Here is a 9,683-nt window from a genome sequence, read left to right on the forward strand (position 1 = left end):
TGAGCTCTTGTTGCTGCCATCGCTGGTGCTTGTGCACGAGCGCTCTGTCAGGCCCGCCAACTGTAGCAGTTCATATGACGAGCCACAGTACCCTCAGCCTTTGCCTGGAGAAGCTACGTCCGTTGATCCGTGATCTGACGACCCGGAGGAGAACTTACCGCTTCGCCGATTCAGGTGCGCCCACAGCCGTCGATCTCCATCTGGACGGCCAGCGTCGTCGTGACCTACTTTTTAAAAGTTACCGCGTTGTCCTTTACCTGTCGAACATGTCACTATCTACTTTTACTCTGAATTTTGCTTTATACACCCTCTCTGGCTTGTGGAGAGGGCATTCTGGATTAATCTGGGCTTGGCCCTTGCAGCCGCCGTGTTCCGGCTGACGAAACCCTAGCTACTTTGTTTCGGATCTGAGTGAATCAAACCTCAAATTCCCCACCAAATTGCTTGCTCTCTTTGATTTCTTGCAATTTTCAGAGACAGCCACATCTAGGGTATGTCAAGTGGTATACAGAGCGTAGGTTTTAGTCCTTGGAGGCGGGATCCGAGCCCAGATCCGATCTGGCCTCTAGTCCGGCGCGGCGGTTGCAGCGGCGGCGAGAGGCGGCGGAGGATTGATTCGGCATCTGAAGGTGGAGTCGTGGTTTCTGAAGAACTCTTCTTCAGTGCAAAATCCCACCCAACCCTCCCTTTAGGCTGTTGCTCTTGCGTCGCGATTCTGTCCGATCTGATGCGTGAAATCGAGTCAGAATGGTGGGTTTCCGGGCCAACGGTGTAAAATTCCTTCTGTTCCTCGCAAGTTTCGCCGTGGACCAGATCTGCAAGTAATGACCAACAAAAACCCTGAAGACATGGCTGGTGAGACGCAAGATACGGACTGTTTGGAACTTGAATCGCTGCGACTTGACATTAAAACACTCCAACAAGAGAGAGAGGAAGATAGAAAAGAATTCTACCATTTCACTGATTCGGTGAACAAGAATTTCGCTAGCATACAGAAGAATTTCAGGAAAATTCAGTCCACCTTGCTGAAGTTAACTGCAGAACAGCCAGGGGAAGAAGATGAAGAGGAGGAAGAAAGACCAGATCCAGTATCTGGACAAGGAAGCACAGTGATTCCTCCAGGGAGACCAAACAACCAATTTCCTCCTGATAAACAAGACCCTGCAATTGTAGGATCTGCTGTCCCGGTGGACAAGGCTACTGGCAGAGAACTGAATATGGATGGCACTCCTAAGGGACCTTATAGGCATCCTAACCATGTTGTTAACAAGCAGGAATTCATCACACCTCCACAGCAGCAAGGACAAGTCATAAGACAATTTATGACAGTAGAGGAATTTCCTGAAGCAGAGGGGAGAAGAGAAAGAAACAGACCTTATATTCCTGAAGTCAGAAGAAACCTTATGAGTGTTAAACCTGCAAAATTAAACATTGCCGAATTTGATGGAGTGGATGCTGACTCATGGATACAAAACATTGAACCGTATTTTTCTGCTGCAAGAACTCCCATTGAACAGAGAACTGAGATAGCAGTTTCTTACTTAAAGGGGCAGGCTATCCAGTGGTGGAGAGGAACTGGGTACATTGCTTGTCACACTCCTTGGCACAAGTTCTGTTCTGCAATCACACAAAGATTTGCAATAACGTCTGTATGTGAAAATGTGAAAGCCTTCCACAAACTAACTCAGCAAGCTTCAGTTGACAAATATATAGCAGAGTTTGAACAGCAGATGAACTTAATGAGGAGGGACAACCCTGCAGTACCAGATGACTATTACATGAATAGTTTCATTGCAGGCCTGAACCCTTACATCCAAAGTCACCTGGAATGTTTAGAACCTCCCAACATGACTAAAGCCATGTGGATAGCCAGAAGAATTGAAAAATCATGTCCTCCTACTGTTACACAAAAATCTTATGCACCTAACTACAGAAAAAGTACTCCAGGGGAACTGTCTAAACCTGTACTTCCTGTGCACACTTCTCCTGCTGTTGTAATTCAACAGGCCAGAGAAAAGGGCATTTGCTACAAATGCAGGGAACCATGGTTTCCAGGACACAAGCAGGTGTGCAAGATGTCCCAAAAATCTCAAATTCAAGCATTGCAAGCACAAGTGGACAACCCTGACATTATTTACATAGTGGATGCAGAACGGGAATCATCTGATGTGGAGGAAGAACCTCCTGATACACAGGAACTCAAAATTTCCATGCATGCAGCTACAGGAATTCCTGAAGACAAAAAGAAAAACACTTTTACATTGCAAGTCCAGATTGGAAACACAGTGGGCCTTGCATTAGTAGATAGTGGAAGTACCACAACCTTCATTTCCCCTGCTTTGGCAGCCAAATCTGGTTGCCCTGCAACACCAGTAAAACAGGTCCAAGTGACTGTAGCAAATGGGGGCAAATTATACAGTGAATTTTCTCTTTGCAACACCAAGTACACTATTCAGGGAGTGGAACTAGTATCCGATTTCAGAATGTTGAAACTTACAGGATATGATCTCATTCTTGGAGCTGACTGGATGTATAAACATAGTCCTGTCACTTTTGATCTCCCTAACATGCAGCTAGGAGTCAAACTCTCTAATGGAGAACACATCACATTCCTGGATGAAAGTTCTGAAGGAAATATGCCCTAGAGGCAATAATAAAGTTATTATTTATTTCCTCATATCATGATAAATGTTTATTATTCATGCTAGAATTGTATTAACCGGAAACATGATACATGTGTGAATACATAGACAAACATATAGTCACTAGTATGCCTCTACTTGACTAGCTCATTAATCAAAGATGGTTATGTTTCCTAACCATTGACATGTGTTGTCATTTGATTAATGGGATCACATCATTAGGAGAATGAGGTGATTGACATGACCCATCCCGTTAGCTTAACACTTGATCGTTTAGTATTCTGCTATTGCTTCCTTCATGACTTATACATGTTCCTGTAACTATGAGAATTGTGTAACTCCCGTTTACCGGAGGAACACTTTGGGTACTACCAAATGTCACAATGTAACTGGGTGATTATAAAGGAGTACTACAGGTGTCTCCGAAGGTACATGTTGAGTTAGCATAATTCGAGATTAGGTTTTGTCACTCCGATTGTCGGAGAGGTATCTCTGGGCCCTCTCGGCAATACTCATCACCTAAGCCTTGCAAGCATGTAACTAATGAGTTAGTTATAAGATGAAGTATTACAGAACGAGTAAAGAGACTTGTCGATAACGAGATTGAACTAGGTATTGGATACCGACGATCGAATCTCAGACAAGTAACATACCGATGACAAAGGGAACAACGTATGTTGTTATGCGGTTTGACCGATAAAGATCTTCGTAGAATATGTGGGAACCAATATGGGCATCCAGGTCCCGCTATTGGTTATTGACCAGAGATGTGTCTCAGTCATGTCTACATCATTCTCGAACCGTAGGGTCCGCACGCTTAAGGTTTCGATGACAGTTATATTATGAGTTTATGTATTTTGATGTACCGAAGGTTGTTCGGAGTCCCGGATATGATTACGGACATGACGAGGAGTCTCGAAATGGTCGAGACATAAAGATTGATATATTGGACGGATATATTTGGACACCGGAAAGGTTCCGGAGAAGTTTGGAGCCCCGGGAGGTTACCGGAACCCCCCGGAGGTATATGGGCCTTATTGGGCCCATGTAGGAGGAAGAGAGAAGGAGCAAGGGAGGGGGGCGCGCCCCCCCAAGCCCAATCCGAATTGGGGAGGGGGGCCGGCCCCCCTTTCCTTTCTCCTTCCCCCTCTTCCTATTACTACTACTAGTACTACTTCCTAATACTAGTACTCTTTCCTTCCCCATCCAAATAAGATAAGGAAAAGAGAGGGAAACCTACTTGGAGTAGGTTTCCCCCTCCTCATGGCGCGCCCCCCCTAGGGCCGGCCACCTCCTCCCTCCCTCCTTTATATACGGGGGTAGGGGGGCACCCTAGAACACAGAAGTTGATCATTGATCGTTCCTTAGCCGTGTGCGGTGCCCCCCTCCACGATATTACACCTCGGTCATATTGTAGCGGTGCTTAGGCGAAGCCCTGCAACAGGAGAACATCAAGATCGTCACCACGCCGTCGTGCTGACGGAACTCCCCCTCGGCGCCTCTGCTGGATCGGAGATCGAGGGTGCGTCATCGAGCTGTACGCGTGTCAAGAACTCGGAGGTGCCGGAGTAACGGTACTTGGATCGGTTGAACCGGAGGACGTATGACTACTTCCTCTACGTTGCGTCAACGCTTCCGCTTCGGTCTACAAGGGTACGTAGACAACACTCTCCCCTCGTTGCTATATCATCACCATGATCTTGCGTGTGCGTAGGAAAATTTTTGAAATTACTACGTTCCCCAACAGTGGCATCCGAGCCTAGGTTTTATGCGTTGATGTTATATGCACGAGTAGAACACAAGTGAGTTGTGGACGATATAAGTCATACTGCCTACCAGCATGTCATACTTTGGTTCAGCGGTATTGTGAGATGAAGCGGCCCGGACCGACATTACGCGTACGCTTACGCGAGACTGGTTTCACCGTTACGAGCACTCGTGCTTAAAGGTGGCTGGCGGGTGTCTGTCTCTCTCACTTTAGTTGAACCGAGTGTGGCTACACCCGGTCCTTGTGAAGGTTAAAACGGAGTCTATTTGACAAACTATCGTTGTGGTTTTGATGCGTAGGTGAGATTGGTTCTTGCTTAAGCCCGTAGCAGCCACGTAAAATTTGCAACAACAAAGTAGAGGACGTCTAACTTGTTTTTGCAGGGCATGTTGTGATGTGATATGGCCAAGACATGATGCTATATTTTATTGTATGAGATGATCATGTTTTGTAACCGAAGTTATCGGCAACTGGCAGGAGCCATATGGTTGTCGCTTTATTGTATGAAATGCAAACACCCTGTAATTGCTTTACTTTATCACTAAGCGGTAGCGATAGTCATAGAAGCAATAGATGGCGTAACGACAACGATGCTACGATGGAGATCAAGGTGTCGCGCCGGTGACGATGGTGATCACGATGGTGCTTCGAAGATGGAGATCACAAGCACAAGATGATGATGGCCATATCATATCACTTATATTGATTGCATGTGATGTTTATCCTTTATGCATCTTATCTTGCTTTGATTGACGGTAGCATTTTAAGATGATCTCTCACTAATTATCAAGAAGTGTTCTCCCTGAGTATGCACCGTTGCGAAAGTTCTTCGTGCTGAGACACCACGTGATGATCGGGTGTGATAGGCTCTACGTTCAAATACAACGGGTGCAAAACAGTTGCACACGCGGAATACTCAGGTTATACTTGACGAGCCTAGCATATACAGATATGGCCTCGGAACACGGGGACCAAAAGGTCGAGCGTGAATCATATAGTAGATATGATCAACATAGAGATGTTCACCATTGAAACTACTCCATCTCACGTGATGATCGGACATGGTTTAGTTGATTTGGATCACGTAATCACTTAGATGACTAGAGAGATGTCTGTCTAAGTGGGAGTTCTTTAGTAATATGATTAATTGAACTTAAATTTATCATGAACTTAGTACCTGATAGTATTTTGCTTGTCTATGTTTGTATGTAGATAGATGGCTCGTGCTATTGTTCCGTTGAATTTTAATGCGTTCCTTGAGAAAGCAAAGTTGAAAGATGATGGTAGCAATTACACGGACTGGGTCCGTAACCTGAGGATTATCCTCATTGCTGCACAGAAGAGTTACGTCCTGGAAGCACCATTGGGTGCCAGGCCTGCTGCTGATGCAACTGACGACGTTAAGAACGTCTGGCAGAGCAAAGCTGATGACTACTCTATAGTTCAGTGTGCCATGCTTTACGGCTTAGAACCGGGTCTTCAACGACGTTTTGAATGTCATGGGGCATATGAGATGTTCCAGGAGTTGAAGTTAATATTTCAAGCAAATGCCCGGATTGAGAGATATGAAGTCTCCAATAAGTTCTACAGCTGCAAGATGGAGGAGAATAGTTCTGTCAGTGAGCATATACTCAAAATGTCTGGGTATAATAATCACTTGATTCAACTGGGAGTTAATCTTCCGGATGATAGCGTCATTGACAGAATTCTCCAATCACTGCCACCAAGCTACAAGAGCTTTGTGATGAACTATAATATGCAAGGGATGAACAAGACTATTCCCGAGCTCTTCGCGATGCTGAAAGCCGCGGAGGTAGAAATCAAAAAGGAGCATCAAGTGTTGATGGTCAACAAGACCACTGGTTTCAAGAAAAGGGGCAAAGGGAAGAAGAAGGGGAACTTCAAAAGGAATGGCAAACAAGTTGCTGCTCAAGTGAAGAAACCCAAGTCTGGACCTAAGCCTGAAACTGAGTGCTTCTACTGCAAGCAGACTGGACACTGGAAGCGGAACTGCCCCAAGTATTTGGCGGATAAGAATGATGGCAAAGTGAACAAAGGTATATGTGATATACATGTTATTGATGTGTACCTTACTAATGCTCGCAGTAGCACCTGGGTATTTGATACTGGTTCTGTTGCTAACATTTGCAACTCGAAACAGGGACTACGGATTAAGCGAAGATTAGCTAAGGACGAGGTGACGATGCGCGTGGGAAATGGTTCCAAAGTCGATGTGATCGCGGTCGGCACGCTACCTCTACATCTACCATCGGGATTAGTTTTAGACCTGAATAATTGTTATTTGGTGCCTGCGTTGAGCATGAACATTATATCTGGATCTTGTTTGATGCGAGACGGTTATTCATTTAAATCAGAGAATAATGGTTGTTCTATTTATATGAGTAATATCTTTTATGGTCATGCACCCTTGAAGAGTGGTCTATTTTTTAAATCTTGATAGTAGTGATACACATATTCATAATGTTGAAGCCAAAAGATGCAGAGTTGATAATGATAGTGCAACATATTTGTGGCACTGCCGTTTAGGTCATATCAACGCATGAAGAAACTCCATACTGATGGACTTCTGGAATCACTTGATTATGAATCACTTGGTACTTGCGAACCGTGCCTCATGGGCAAGATGACCAAAACACCGTTCTCCGGATCTATGGAGAGAGCAACAGATTTGTTGGAAATCATACATACAGATGTATGTGGTCCGATGAATGTTGAGGCTCGTGGAGGATATCGTTATTTCCTCACCTTCACAGATGATTTGAGCAGATATGGGTATATCTACTTGATGAAGCACAAGTCTGAAACATTTGAAAAGTTCAAAGAATTTCAGAGTGAAGTAGAAAATCATCGTAACAAGAAAATAAAGTTTCTACGATCTGATCGTGGAGGAGAATATTTGAGTTACGAGTTTGGTTTACATTTGAAACAATGTGGAATAGTTTCGCAACTCACGCCACCTAGAACACCACAGCGAAATGGTGTGTCCGAACGTCGTAATCGTACTTTACTTGATATGGTGCGATCTATGATGTCTCTTACCGATTTACCGCTATCGTTTTGGGGTTATGCTTTAGAGACGGCCGCATTCACGTTAAATAGGGCACCATCAAAATCCGTTGAGACGACGCCTTATGAACTATGGTTTGGCAAGAAACCAAAGTTGTCGTTTCTTAAAGTTTGGGGCTGCGATGCTTATGTGAAGAAACTTCAACCAGATAAGCTCGAACCCAAATCGGAGAAATGTGTCTTCATAGGATACCCAAAGGAGACAATTGGGTACACCTTCTATCATAGATCTGAAGGCAAGATTTTCGTTGCTAAAATCGGATCCTTTCTAGAGAAGGAGTTTCTCTCGAAAGAAGTGAGTGGGAGGAAAATAGAACTTGATGAGATAACTGTATCTACTCCCTTATTGAAAAGTAGTTCATCACAAGAACCGGTTCCTGTGACAACTAGACCAATTAGTGAGGAAGCTAATGATATTGATCATGAAACTTCAGATCAAGTTTCTACTGAACCTCGTAGGTCTACCAGAGTAAGATCCGCACCAGAGTGGTACGGAAATCCTATTCTGGAAGTCATGTTACTAGACCATGATGAACCTACGAACTATGAGGAAGCGATGATGAGCCCAGATTCCGCAAAATGGCTAGAGGCCATGAAATCTGAGATAGGATCCATGTATGAAAACAAAGTATGGACTTTGGTTGACTTGCCCGATGATCGGCAAGCCATTGAGAATAAATGGATCTTAAGAAGAAGACTGACGCTGATGGTAATGTTACTGTCTACAAAGCTCGACTTGTTGCAAAAGGTTTTCGACAAGTTCAAGGGGTTGACTACGATGAGACTTTCTCACCCGTAGCGATGCTTAAGTCTGTCCGAATCATGTTGGCTATTGCTGCATTTCATGATTATGAAATTTGGCAAATGGATGTCAAGACTGCATTCTTGAATGGATTTATAGAAGAAGAGTTGTATATGATGCAACCTGAAGGTTTTGTTGATCCAAAAGGTGCTGACAAAGTGTGCAAGCTCCAACGTTCCATTTATGGACTGGTGCAAGCATCTCGGAGTTGGAATAAACGTTTTGATAGTGTGATCAAAGCATATGATTTTATACAGACTTTTGGAGAAGACTTTATTTACAAGAAAGTGAGTGGGAGCTCTGTAGCATTTCTAGTTTTATATGTTGATGACATATTATTAATTGGAAATGATATAGAATTTCTGGATAGCATAAAGGGATACTTGAATAAAAGTTTTTCTATGAAAGACCTCGGTGAAGCTGCTTACATATTGGGCATCAAGATCTATAGAGATAGATCAAGACGCTTAATAGGACTTTCACAAAGTACATACCTTGACAAAATTTTGAAGAAGTTCAAAATGGATCAGGCAAAGAAAGGATTCTTGCCTGTGCTACAAGGTGTGAAGTTGAGTCAAACTCAATGCCCGACCACAGCAGAAGATAGAGAGAAAATGAAAGATGTTCCCTATGCTTCAGCCATAGGCTCTATCATGTATGCAATGCTGTGTACCAGACCTGACGTATGCTTAGCAATAAGCTTGGCAGGTAGGTACCAAAGTAATCCAGGAGTGGATCACTGGACAGCGGTCAAGAACATCCTGAAATACCTGAAAAGGACTAAGGATATGTTTCTCGTATATGGAGGTGACAAAGAGCTAGTCGTAAATGGTTACGTCGATGCAAGCTTTGACACTGATCCGGACGATTCTAAATCGCAGACCGGATACGTGTTTTTATTAAACGGTGGAGTTGTAAGTTGGTGCAGTTCTAAACAAAGCATCGTGGCAGGATCTACATGTGAAGCGGAGTACATAGCTGCTTCTGAAGCAGCAAATGAAGGAGTCTGGATGAAGGAGTTCATTTCCGATCTAGGTGTCATACCTAGTGCATCGGGACCAATGAAGATCTTCTGTGACAATACTGGTGCAATTGCCTTGGCAAAGGAATCCAGATTTCACAAGAGGACCAAGCACATCAAGAGACGCTTCAATTCCATTCGGGACCAAGTCCAAGTGGGAGACATAGAGATTTGCAAGATACATACGGATCTGAATATTGCAGACCCGTTGACTAAGCCTCTCTCACGAGCAAAACATGATCAGCACCAAGACTCCATGGGTGTTAGAATCATTACTATGTAATCTAGATTATTGACTCTAGTGCAAGTGGGAGACTGAAGGAAATATGCCCTAGAGGCAATAATAAAGTTATTATTTATTTC

At 43.9% G+C, this 9,683-nt stretch overlaps 1 long non-coding RNA gene across 1 annotated transcript in view; it reads right to left on the reverse strand.

Moving 5' to 3' along the window:
* Window positions 1–2,447: 2,447 nt before the first annotated feature.
* Window positions 2,448–9,683, reverse strand: part of LOC123094517 (uncharacterized) — an 8,854-nt gene continuing 1,618 nt past the window's right edge. The window contains exons 2-3 of the long non-coding RNA XR_006445860.1: window positions 4,472–4,474; window positions 2,448–2,625 (exon numbers count right to left, since the gene is read on the reverse strand). This is a non-coding gene — a long non-coding RNA (uncharacterized lncRNA). The remainder of the gene's footprint in view (window positions 2,626–4,471; window positions 4,475–9,683) is intronic.

The sequence above is a fragment of the Triticum aestivum genome, chromosome 4B, assembly GCF_018294505.1.
Source record: "Triticum aestivum cultivar Chinese Spring chromosome 4B, IWGSC CS RefSeq v2.1, whole genome shotgun sequence".
Taxonomy (NCBI): Eukaryota; Viridiplantae; Streptophyta; class Magnoliopsida; order Poales; family Poaceae; genus Triticum; species Triticum aestivum.